This window comes from Xiphias gladius, chromosome 21 (assembly GCF_016859285.1).
Source record: "Xiphias gladius isolate SHS-SW01 ecotype Sanya breed wild chromosome 21, ASM1685928v1, whole genome shotgun sequence".
Lineage (NCBI taxonomy): Eukaryota > Metazoa > Chordata > Actinopteri > Istiophoriformes > Xiphiidae > Xiphias > Xiphias gladius.
In genome coordinates, this window is record NC_053420.1 from 19142991 (window position 1) to 19148712 (window position 5722).

Consider the following 5722-nt stretch of genomic DNA (forward strand, 5'->3'; position numbering starts at 1 on the left):
TGCGTGCGTGCGTGTGTTTGTTTGTTTGTTTGTTTGTGTGCGCGTGTGTGTGGATGTCTGTATTTTTTTTTTCTTCTTCTTCTTTTTTTTTTTTTTTTAAGAAAAAGGACAACACTTACTTCATTGGACTTTTCTGCTCACATCCTCAAGAGTTGATCAACCAAAGGTGGGAATCTTCTTCAGAGAAGCTTTGATCTATTTTGATAACTGAAAAAGGAACATAACAAGAAGTTAAAAAAAAAAAACAAATAAAAAAAACTTAAGAGAGGAGGAAAAGACACAGAGCATTATTTTTGTGCACGTAATATAACAAATTCTTATTTTTAAAAAAAAAAAAAGCATTCTGGACGTTTCAGAGTGATTCAAGGAAGAGTTGAAACACAATGTGTCTTTTATTTTTTTGTAAAATATGCAAACTTTTATTTTTATTTCCTGATGTCTGTTGTTTGACATTCTATTTGCAGCAGCGGGGGCAACAATTTGTACAGATTTAAAAACTTACAAACACTTTTGCTGGTCTAATGTGTCGAGTCATTGTTAACCGTTGGAGGCAAACCGTTTAAAGCTACTTCTTCCTGTAACTGCTGCAGAGATTTCTATTCATGCACAGATGATAGTAACATTGACTGTTTATAGTTTAGTCAAATTCATTTTTTAAAATTTTAAACCATTCTTTCATAAGTGAACAAAAGACAATCAATTATTTCTATTTATATTTGAATTATAGTTCTATTTTTTAGAGTTTTTAGATCATTGAAACATACATTTATAGAAAAGAAGTTATTTAATATTGTAGTGTGTAAAGACAAAATAAAATGGACTTAAATGGTTCTTTACCCCAAACATTAATAATGAGCTCTAATATTTGGCTCATGAAAATTATTCTTTAGTTTTTTTTATGACGGTTGGAGATCTTTCAATTCAGTCCTTTATGCACCATCAAAAAACAAATCAGAATTACACTTGTTCATATTAATAGTCGTCCTGCTTTGTTATAATGTAACTCCATGTTACATCCGTGTCCATGAGAAGTGGTTTTAAGCGGTTTTGTTGTGGCAAACCTTCAGGTATCATTTAACTCATCCTCTTTCGAAGGGATGAAGTGAACATGCTTTAGATCTGAGCAGTTAGATTACTGAAACATTATGTGTACAAAGAACAATGCAGTTACTAAATTAAGGTATAGTTTAGCAAAAGAAATGAGGGAAATCAAATAGAAGACTAACAAAATCCCTGAGCATAATTTGTCTGAAATGAAAGGGAGCTGTAAGTCTTTTTTTCAATGCTGCTGTTGTCACCTGAGTTTGATTCTCTGTCAATGATTTTTAGTTTGTAGAAAGATAAATGTCTTCTGTGTTTTTTCTTGTCTGTCACTTGAAAACCTTTGTGCTAATTTGCCTTATTTTTTTAATGACTTTATCTTTGAAGTAGATTAGATTTTAGCTTTAGATTTTAGAGTTTCCTAGAGAGTAGATGTTAGCTTTTTTCTGCTTAGGGATTTGATTCTGTTTTCTTGTGCACATCAAGTTTTCTCCTGTTTCCTTCACGCACGAATTTTCGTTCCCATCCATGTGTCGTCTGTCCTGATATTGTGTCGGGCCTGTTTGTAGAAAGCCTTTTTCCAGAGGGGAGAGCTGAACCAAACAATGACTTCATTTAGTGCTGAGCTAAAAGATTCGTACTTCTGCTGCATCAGTGTTGTGGCTCCAAGAGGCTTCGGACATACAAGCCCGGGTATGTTTCAGTCAGCATGTTGAGTGAAGCTCATGTCACCACATACAGTACATCCAAATATGTTGAACTTTAATTTATACAGACATCAAAAACTGTAGATATGTAGATAATAGAAATAATGGTTTTACAAAGGACTGCTCACTAGACCATGGAAGTGCCATTAAAGATGATTCTTACAGCCTTTAGTGAGACAGCAACTCTGAATGAATTTGTGAGTGTTCCAAAATTCTGCAAAAACAATTTTTAGCTAAGCCTTAATGTTTTTTCTCTGGATGAACTGCCTGAATCTCTCCTAGGATTGACACTAAGTTGTATATACTGCGGTAATGGCAACAGGCTTGTTTGAAAGCCAGGAAGTTAGTCGTCATGTCGGTCAAGTTAGCTGTAGGGTTACAAGGAGCTTTTCTTCCCGCTCCTCAACCATTTGTGTTTGAATCCTGTGAAAAACAGGGTGTGATAGTGTCTTTGTCGAGGCTCGCAGTTTGATGATTCTGTTTCTGACTCGGATTGGTCTTTTTTTTTTTTTCTTTTTTTTTTCACACGTCGTCTTTTAGCTGTGTGTTTCTGTTGTTCAATTCTGCAACCACAGATGTTGTACCCACCCGTCTTTTAGCTCTCTGTCACAGATCAACTGCTCTCAGCCATAGACGGTCATCTGTTGTTTGTAGCTGGATAAAATGCTATTTTTTTTGGCGGTTCTGGTAGATACAAAAGAGATCGCAATAAGGGTGTTTACATACATGCAATGACAGTTAGAGGTTTTGTGAGAAGTTTTTTGGTCACTAACGTATCAAAATATTTCAGCTGATTTTCAAAATGAACAACTCAAGAAATTATCTGGTTTTGTTTACATGTATTAGTAGAACGGAGTTTCCCTCAGTATATGTAATGGAGTGTTGGAGAGCATGTAAACAGACTTATTATGAACTTTATTGGCCTCAGCAGACACCCAGGAGAAATACAGAGTGCAGCTTTTATGAGGGTGAGAGCTTTCAGACACGAGAGCTAATTTTGTAAATAGTCTTTTCTTTCCCTTCCACTTGCTCTTTAAACCATGCAGTTTGTTTCTTCTTGTGTGTTTTCTTGATTTTTTTTTTTTTTTTTAATGATTTATAACCTGTCCAGATAACACAGTGACTAGCAAGTTTTCAGATTCAGTGCACCATGAAGGAAAATGTCATGGATATTGTTTATATGTTCAGAGAAATGATATTCCATGTATTAGCCATCACTTTTAATACAAAAACAGGATTTTGGAACTATGAAATGACCACTTGTTAAAATACAGTGTTTATTTATTTTATTTTATTTTTACAAATTTGGTAAAAGAGATAATATAACAGGAAGCCATGTTGCTCCAAATTAATTTGCATCATTAAGATGATTGAACCCTAATTTAAACTGTAAGAATACTAAGGTCAGTGGTGTGCTGTATAGACAGTAAACAATATTTGAAAGAAAAAAAAATCTCCTTGCACTTATTATTTGTAGCCCACACTAATTTGAAATGTTCTTTTTGTCCATTCTTATGTAGAAGATGATGGCTTATTTCATAGCTTCAAAATGTTTTGCTGCTAAAACAGGATTTCCAAACAGGTGGTTGGATGTTGCCCAGTCCGGATTTTCAAAATGTCTCCTTTTATTTTAATTTAATTGATACTAGTGGCCCTCTTTTGTTTGATTTTAAATAACAACTTCATGATACTAATAGGGTAGTAAATAGTTTACTATTATTTTGCAATCAGGCAGTTTAAATAGGTTTATTTTTACTTAATTGTAACTCAGAAATGTAGTCTCGAGGTGACATTTCTGAACAGGAAATACTAAAAACATGTCTCTGTGCTCAACACTGTACCAAACACTGAACCAAGTTTGTGTGAATCACAGATATTTTGAAAATGCGGCGGGTTTGTCTCACTTCCTGCTTGTGAACAGTTTTCTTATTTATACAAGAACTCATTTTGTACAGTTTTGTTAGAGGAAAGAGGTTTTGATATTTGGTTATTTTGCAAAGCCACTCGGCTACTTTTGTCTTCCTGTGCCAGAGTTGCTAAAATTGTCTGTAACTTGTGTTTTTTTATTGATTGAGATAAGAATTTCCTTCTTTCTTGGTTTTCTCTTTGAATTTGAATATGTCATTTTTTGTTTTTTTTGTTTTTTAATAAAAGTTTTGTTTCAATGATCGGGCGGACTGTGGAGGCGCTGCATTATTGACAGCAGATGGGTCATTACCTCCAGCTGTTGTTGCTTCAGGTGCTCAAGTTCCCTTATTAACACATTCAAAAACAGGTTTTCCTGCCATGTTAAACAAAAACAAGACAAACAGCTATCAGTGTGACTGTGGTCTATCGAGGGCGACATCCAGCTGTGCTTATGCGCCCTGTATTGACAAGTACTTTTAGGCTTCATCACAACTCTGTGGGCATTTGAATTTTGCCAGGTCTTGCTGCTTTGTAGGCAAAACTGAAAAAGTGAGAGGTGATGCCCTCTCAAATTTCAAAATCCCAAAAAATACTACAAACTCCTTTGCCTGTTCTATAGGTTAAAAATAAATAATTGAATCTATATTTTTTACTTAGAGTCAATATTTTCCTGAAAAGATGCTTGAATTTAACATCACTCAAAGATAATAAGATTTTAATTTTAGAAAAAAATTGACAAATAACCAGTTTAACAATGGTATTTTCCATATACATATAAAAATACAGGAAATTGTATTCATGTTTTCCTTTTCTGAAGCCAAACCTTACCCTTGCTGGAGTCTGTCCCCGCATGCATTGGGGCGAGCGCAGTCCATCACAGGGCTAAAACACGTTACACGTACAGTTCACCTGACCTGCATGTCTTTGGACTGTGGGAGGAAACATGGAGAGAACATGCAAACTCCACACACAAACCGCCAGACCCAGGACCTTCTTGCTCTGATACAATAAAGCTAACTGAGCTTGTGGCTTCCTATTTGTACCCAAAGTTTAAATAACTTAAATACACAAATTGAATGTCAATACAGAACAAGAATAATGACCATTTATCATCCTACACATGCAAGCCAGGCACAGTACTGTTCATGAATCTGCTTTATTTTAGTAATGACGGAATTAATTATACACAGCTCATTGTCCTTAGAAAAAATATTAATGTCATTTCCAGGTTTTTTAAAATTCTCTATACCGGTAAAACATTTCTAATTCTCACATTCTGATCATCATCTTGTTAACATGAAATACTTCCTATCACATCCCCAAGGCCACATTCAAGTCACATAGGAATTGCAACTGATCTCTAATGACTAAAGGTGCTGCATGCTGCTACACACACACATCTTCCCTTTTATGGTTGGAATTTTTTAGCTTCAGCCTTAAGTCTGGAAGTTAGTTGAAATCCACTGGTTCAAGTTTCACTAGTACAGTATTTTCCCCTAAAACATCCATGTTCAAACTGAGCTGTTAGGATGAAGCGATCTCACACACACACACACACACACACGCACACACAGTAAAACATTAAACCTGTCATCTATGATGCTGTTCATAAAAAATCAAGTATAAAACAAACTGTATCTACATACCGTAGCTTGTGAAACACTCAGCTATTAAAACAAACTCAATCCTGCTGAGCTTGAAAGTGCAGATTTCCTGAATCTTTATTTTTTGGCTCAATAATGGCTAAACAGTGTAATGCAGCCTAGGAAACTATGCTCAACTCAGTGACTGTGGCTGCTTTTATCCACTTAGGGGCCTAACGACTGTTTAAACACACACTGTAGGAAGGTTGGGTCACAGCACACCCCTCAGTAATACAATACCAGATTAACAGGGATGGCCAGAGTACAGTGAACAACTACAGTGTGATGCAGATGCAGGTGATGTCAGGACAAAACCAGTAGCAGGATTGTAAAGACAGATTACATAACCAAAAGCAAAGAACCAACAGATTGCTCTCACTTCCTTACATAATTGTGATACATGTACAAAAAAGGAGGGAAAAA